Raw genomic sequence first — 8,003 nt, 5'->3', positions numbered from 1 at the left:
GCAGTTGTGTTTGCAACTCAGAAGCTGCAACATTATATGTTGACTCATTTCATGAAACTAATAGCAAAGATAGATCCACTAAAGTATTTGTTGAGCAAGTCAACCTTGACAGGAAGACTAGCCAAATGGGTTATGATACTGAGTGAATTTGATATATAGTATGTTGATCGAAAAGCTATCAAAGGATAGGTCACTGCTGATCAATTGGCTGAAGCACCTTTACAACATGACATGCCTTTGCACATTGAATTTCTTGATGCAGACATTTTGACAGTAAGTACAAAATTTTGGGAATTGAACTTTGATGGTTCTTACACACAATATGGATCAGGCACAAGAATATTTTTCATCACACCTCAGGGACACACAATTTTGAAATCATATAGATTGCAGTTTCCATGCACCAACAATACTACAGAATATGAAGCATTGACTATTGGACTTAAAATGGCCATTGAATGGAATGTCAAAGAGTTACATGTCTATGGTGATTCACAGCTCTATCATCAACCAAATAAATGATGATTACCAAACTAAGGATGACAAACTCATGCCATACAAACAACTGGTAGAGGAGTTTAAAGAACACTTTAAAGAAATATCATTCATCGAGATTCCAAGAAATGAGAATAAAGAAATAGATGCAATGGCTACAATAGCACCTCTCTTACAAAATTAGGAGAATCAACATCGTTATGAATTTATCGTGGAAGATATCTTAACCCCTACCATTCAATCCTATCATATATACCAAATTTTCCATATATGAGGAACCAGTCAATTCGTATACAGTCAAACTTATCAATACTTAAAAGAGATTATCCTTCCTCTTGACCTATCCTGCAATCAAAAAAGGAATTTTATCCGTCAGTCCTCTCACTATACTATTATTGTAGATATCCTATATAGGCGAGGTCTAGATGGTACTTTATTGAGATGTCTTGAACAAGAAGAATCTGAGAAATTTCTTAACAAAGTTCATGCAGGTATTTGTGGCACACACTCAAGTGGCTTAACACTAGCTAAGAAACTTCTTCGTATGGGTTACTATTGGCCTACTATGGAGAGAGATTCATTCACATATTCTAGGAAATGCAAACAATGTCAGATCCATAGGAATCTCATTCATGCACCAGCACAAGAATTATATCCTATGACAGGATCATGGCTATTTTCTCAATGGGGCCTTGATTTGGTAGGAAAGAAAAATCCCTCATCTTCTAATGGACATGAGTTCATTCTGACTGCTACTGAATATTTTACTAAATGGATTCAAGCAGTGCCTCTAGCAATAGTGATAGGAAAACAAATATCATCATTCATTTTGAATTATATAATCTATCGCTATGGAGTTCCTATGACCATTATCACTGACAATGGAAGACCATTTAAGAATCAAGATGTGAAGGATCTATGTGAACAATTTCATATCCAACATAGGTTTTCTACTCTATATTATCCACAGGGAAATGGTCAATTTGAGGCATCAAACAAAACTATCTTGAAAATTTTAAAGAAAAAAGTCAATGAAGTTGGAAAAGACTAGCACATTCAGCTAAATCCTGCTCTCTGGGCATATCAAAGCAGCATCCGCACTCCAACAGGGGCAACTCCATATTGTTTGGTCTATGGATCAGAAGCCATATTACCTATAGAAGTAGAGATACCTTCTCTATGAGTATATTTGAAAGGTCTTATACTAGAAGAAGAGCAACAAGTCTCTCGACTCCAGGAACTTGAACTGATTCAAGAACATCACCAAAATGCAACAGATCATTTGAAAGTATATCAACAAAGAATGGCAAGAAGTTATAACCATAGAGTCAAGCCACACATTTTTCAGATTGGAGATAAAGTTCTAAGGGAGAATCCAAGAAATCAGCAAGATCGAGAAAAGAAGGGAAGATTTGAACCAAATTGGCTAGGACCTTTTGTCATAGTAGTAGCATATGGATCAAGAGCATACAAGTTACCTACCCCTGAAGGTGATTGGTTTGATGAAACTATAAATTCTATTCATCTCAAGAAATTCTATGCTTGAGATATAAAGTCCTAGAAAAAAAATCAATAAAAAGCATATAAAGTCCTGGAAAAAATCAATAAAAAGCATATAAAGTCCTGAAGAAATAAGTAAAAATCAGAAAAGCAGAAAATCCCTAAAAAAAGCATAAAACAGTTAAAAGAAATAAAAAGAAAGAAAAAGAGAGAAAAATGCAATAAATTTAGATGGTGAAAACCTGGTAAACGGGCACTATCTAAAAAGTGATTTCCTCCATCTATGAGATCGCTTTGCACACCTATTCACTCCATCCTATCTGCTTCTACCACATCTATCCACTTCATCATGTCTTACCTTATCTATTCTATCTTTTGCATCCATTGCTCTGAATCATTTAGCAGAAAATATGCAACTTACCAACAGTTATCAATCTTTGACACAGTTGTTGTATTCACTATCTTATATTTTATCAGAATCAATTAATCTGCATTTGTATCCCGCCATGGTTTGGATCTTGATCAATTCAGATATCCGTAATAAATTTTTGTTTCCGCTAGGGGAAAAATCCTAATTCCTTTTGCTAAGGTGATCTTTTGAATTTTTAAAAATCCAAAACATTTGGAAAACTTAGAAAAACCAAAAACACCTAGGGTTTTGAAACAAACAGCAAGCAACAAAGCAATGAAGATCAAGCCATTTCATGATAACTGAATCAGGAAACTCGAAAACCAAAGAATCAATCAACAAGTAATAAAGGATTATCTAAGATCATTCATCAAGATGATTGTATCAGTTAATGACCATAAGAACATGTGAATGACATACAAGATTCAGTGTTTATAGCTTGATTTTATTACTAATCATGTACTCTATTCAACTCAAGGATGTCCATGACTAGAGAAACTATGATGGGGCATGATTATTTTTCTTTGATTGTTGTCTGTGGTTTATCTCTTATTAAGGTATGTACTTGTCTCAGGATATGATCGACAAAAGATCAAGGAGGACATTCCAAGTCATGCACGAAAGGAGATAATCCTTGTCTGTTCTGCAAGCAATACTTAAGTCATCTTGACTCATTGTATCAAATTGCTTGTATTAACTTGCTATATCAAAATCCATGTAAGAAATACTTAGGTCATCTTGGATCCTTATGTCAAGTTTCTTGTATTTTCTTACAACATTTTAAATCTCAATGATGAAATCAAGCACTGTTACAAGATAACATATGAAGAATGACAATATAATTTTTAGTTCGATCATTTTAGATTAGTTCATTATTCATTTGCATTACATTCATTGTCAGTTGCATTATAAATATTTCATTTCATTCATAGATCAACGGTCACGAATAAAGATTGAGTATACTTGGAAAAAAACAAAAACAATTTGCATTTGATCATTATAGGTGCATTCATTTTTAGAATCATTTCAAAAATTGCATTTAGTTTGCATTCAATTAAGTGCATTTCATTAATCATATAGTAATCATCATTATTATTTGCATTAAGATCATTCTCATTTTAGTTCCATTTTAAGATCATTTAGTTGCATCTTTGCACTTAGATTCATTCATTGTTATTTGCATATAAAATAAAACATTTGTATTTTCACATCATTTTCATTTGTATCCATGTGCATAAAAAATTAAAAAACATTTATCATTGAATCATCATATAGATAATAATCATAAGGATAAAAAAAAAAAATGATCATAACATCATCCATCTAATCACTGCATCCATATAACATGCATATAGAACATCATCATATAGAATAACATGCATAATAAATATCATCATCATATAGAGTCCATGTCTGCAGATAGATCATCATAAAACAATAAAAGTCTAAGTATACAATGATATCAGATAAAAAAATACAAGTGCCTCAAAGTCAAGTCACAACTGTCCTGTATCACTACCACCTGACTCTGTCTATCTTTGTGGCCGTGGATGAGAAGATCCTCCAGATTCCTATCTCCCATGATCACCACTCCTTTGAGGAGGCCCCATGACTCCACCACTGCTAGTATCCATCAACGCGGTGGTACAATAGCTACCTGCTCTCTAGTTATTTGTGACTAAATCCCCATATAGTCATCGCCAACGAGAAGTCTCCTTCCTGACCCAAACTAGTGCTCTAACAATATCAGCTGAGAGAGTGCCCGATCCAACCTGCTGAATATGATCAAGAAGGCCCTGAGTATCTCATTGTCTCCTAATAGTTGTGTCTCTCTCTATCATGAGTGTCTATATCTGTGCTCTAAGCTAATCTATCTGTGCTCTAAGACTATCCATGGTCTCCTACTCTGGCACATCGTGCTTTGGTACATCCTGCTCTGGTAAATCTAGCTGTGGCACATGAACACCAATCCCCTCATCTCCACCTCCCTGTCCACTTGTTGGAATCTTAGTCTGAGTAGCTCTCAAAACCCGTCATCTAATGAGTTGCACATGATCCTCTGGATCCTCATCCTCTCCACCATGAGCTACAATAACCCTTGTGTTTGGCTGAATCTGACCAAAATCAATGGCTCTCCTGCAACCCCCATCCAATCAAGTCATCCTGCCTCCTCCTATCAATGGAAAACCTCTCAGTGATCTCATCCCTACCCTGCCAGTATCCCTCTCAATCCATCCAACATCTCTCCCACCCACAGGAAGCGGTCTCCTAATCTTGCCAACTAGTCCAAATGGTCCTCCACGGACTCTCAATTGAGCTCCTCTCCATTTGGGTCTCCTACTGCCACCACCTCCATCCCCACCCTCATCTCCACCTCCCTCGGACTCCTGAGTAGCTCTAAGCTCTCGTCTCCGTCTCCATCTCCTAACAAATGGATCACCTTAATCGTCATCCTCATCTCCCAAGCTAGGAGGAGGATTTGCTAGATTAGTAATACGAGGAAATGGATGTGCTAATATGTACTGAGCGTAATCTGTAGTAACCCCAAGATCAAGAATGCGCAATCTCATATCATAAGCCACCCTAGGAGTAGCAAGAAACTCTGCACAGGCAATATCAAATGACAAAGAAGGTCCCCAATCTCGCCTATCTTTGTACTGCCGAGCACATATCGTGACACCAGTAGGCATACGATGAATGATACCAAACTATCTAAGAATTCAACTCATCAACTATCTCTCAACAATGTTTGGAGTCCGACCAATGAGATATCTACTCTGCATAATAAATGGTAATGTCCGTGTATCATCCATCCATGGCTCATAATCAACATATGGTCTCCAAGTAATACTATCCAAGGATTCAATTCGCCAACATGAAGACCCTAATGTGGTCATAAATTGCAAGGGTGCCAACATGAAGACCCTAATGTGGCCATAAATTGTAAGGGTCACAATTTTATGACACTACAAATTCAATTCCACATTTATTTAAGTGAGACTCCAATTCCAAATGGTATTCCAAAGTATCTTGTAATAGTACCATGCTTCACCTCATGCCATTCATTAGGAATCTAGGATGGCCAAAAACTAGGGTGAGTCATAATGAATTTTGTTTTATGCATAGCCAACTTCTTACCCAGCTTATGCTTAGTAAGGATACCTGCATATAGATAAACATATGGTTGCCACTCTCCACGAGCTCTATGATGGATAGGATGAGTAATAGAAATATTCTCCTAGCATTAGATCTGCAAAAGTGTACATCATGTTGATAGACTAGCACTATCATCATAAAAAACCTGATGAAGGTCATGATATAAATGAGCAAGCATACAAACACCCCACACATATTGAGTCCGATGTTGCATCATGCTCTGAAGAATCTCACCCCAACCAACAAAAAAACCTCAAGATTCCTATCTGGACAAATAAATCCCCCAATCAAACCTATAAGAATCACAGGAAGAGTCTCATAATACATAATCATATCCTGCCATCGGATCTCTCCTCTCGAGATACTCTCATCTCTATATATGGCTTTGCAAGCCTCTATCCCTACACGATCTTGAAAATCATACTAAACTAGCTCACTAGTTACTGGGATATGAAGAATCCTATACACATCCTCAAGGGTCACACTAATCTCACCCATGGGCAGGTGGAAAGTGTTATGCTTTCTATGCAATCTCTCGGCTAATGCTATCAACAAACCCCTATTATGGGTAATATTAGGCATGTATAACAGATGGAGTAATCCTCAAGCATCTATATGTCTCACCTCTGCCTGTGTAAGCTCTGGCACTAAAAGCTGCATCATCGAGAATTTCTCTCGACACTGGAGAAAATCAAGTTTCTCCTATTTACCAAGAGAATTTGATCAATCATCACTTATCTATCTATCAAATCAAAGAGATCTCTAATCTATCATATCAATCTTTTCAAAATGAAGTAAATCAGGCTATCAAATCATTTTAAACCTATCTATCAATCATTGAGTTCAATCAAAACTCTGCTATGCTCTTTCATCAGAAACTAAATCAATTTCTTAGAGCTAATCTATCAAAAAAAATCAAATCAATCTATCAAATATTATCGATCACTCAATCAAGTACCTATTCATCATAATTGCGCATCAGACACACCTAAATCTAGGCAACAAAGTGATTTTTGGTTATGAAATCTATCACAAACATTCATTTAGAGCATATGCGGTAACCTTTTTAACAAAAGCACTATTCTATTCAACACAGGCGCTAACCAAAGCATATGCGCTAACTATTTTAACAAAAGCAATAACCCTACGAACATATGCATGAAACAAACCAAATGCGCTAACTTTAGTTGCAAAAGCGCAAACACACAATGCAGAAGCGCTAACCTAAGCAAATGCGCTAACATTTCTAACACATGCACTACCAAAATGAGCACATGCGCTAAACCTAAATGCAAATGCGCTAAACCTAAATACAAAAGCGCTAACCAAATACCAAAAATCGCAAAAAAATTAAAAATCCAAAAATGCACCAAAAAAACATGAAAAATTGTACAAGTTGAAAACAAAGCTCAGGATAAGATACATACTGGAAACCCATACTTAGGAGGTCGCTGATATCGTCGAACATGCTCAAATCTATGGTTCTCCAAAGGAATCACCATTTCACCACCTCACCAAGACAATTTTCTTCACAAGTTGACAAGGATGAAAATGAATTTAAAATTAACCTTGGTTAATTTTATAATTACTATTTGAAAGGGTAATTAATGCTTTTCAATGGGGCAATTTAATTTATTTTTTACAAATGATTTTAATTGATGGATCTCTTCAATTATCATGAGATCAATCGTTCAAACCAATTTTTTCAACAATTTCACGATCAATCTCCCGAGGGGGCACATAATCAGGATTTTTATCTCCATTAAGCACACTATCGAGACTTGATTTAATCTTTGAAACAATGTTGTCTCGACATAATTTCAAAGAGGGGCAAAATGTATACACAAAAAAATGGCTATGAGCAATTAAATAAATATTTTAATGTTTATTCTTCTATTAAATAGTTAATTTGAAAAGATTAATTTATTCAATTCATTTTGTGTCTTTCTATTAATTAATTTAATTGAAATATTTTATTAATTAATTCATCTATCCTATTCATCTAATTAATTAAATATCTAATATTGAATTAGTCTTATGATCAATTAATTGAATATCTAAATATTTAAATTGCCTTCAATCATTTGAATATCTAATGTTTAATGATTATTCTCCTATCCTATAGTCTCAAATATTAAATGATTTCATAAATTATTTAATCTATTATCCAACTCACCTTCCATCTCCACTTCATCTTCCCTTTGCCAGCTCATCCATCATGTGGCTAAAGAAATTAATATCTTAAATATTAATTCATCATTTATCTTCAACCTCCAAACTTAATAAAATATTGTGTACGAACGCATATTTAATAACCTTATTCTATATTGTCTCCAACATCCCTATATCTTAGCAAGGACTTGAGTCCACTTGTCCTCTCATGCCTAAATTTTCTCCAAACATCCCTAGATTCCCTCAGTCAGCAACCCAGTCAAGGTGAGAT

The sequence above is a fragment of the Cryptomeria japonica genome, chromosome 9 (assembly GCF_030272615.1).
Source record: "Cryptomeria japonica chromosome 9, Sugi_1.0, whole genome shotgun sequence".
NCBI lineage: Eukaryota > Viridiplantae > Streptophyta > Pinopsida > Cupressales > Cupressaceae > Cryptomeria > Cryptomeria japonica.
The sequence above is the reverse complement of the archived record's forward strand: the minus strand, read 5'-3'. Positions refer to the sequence as shown.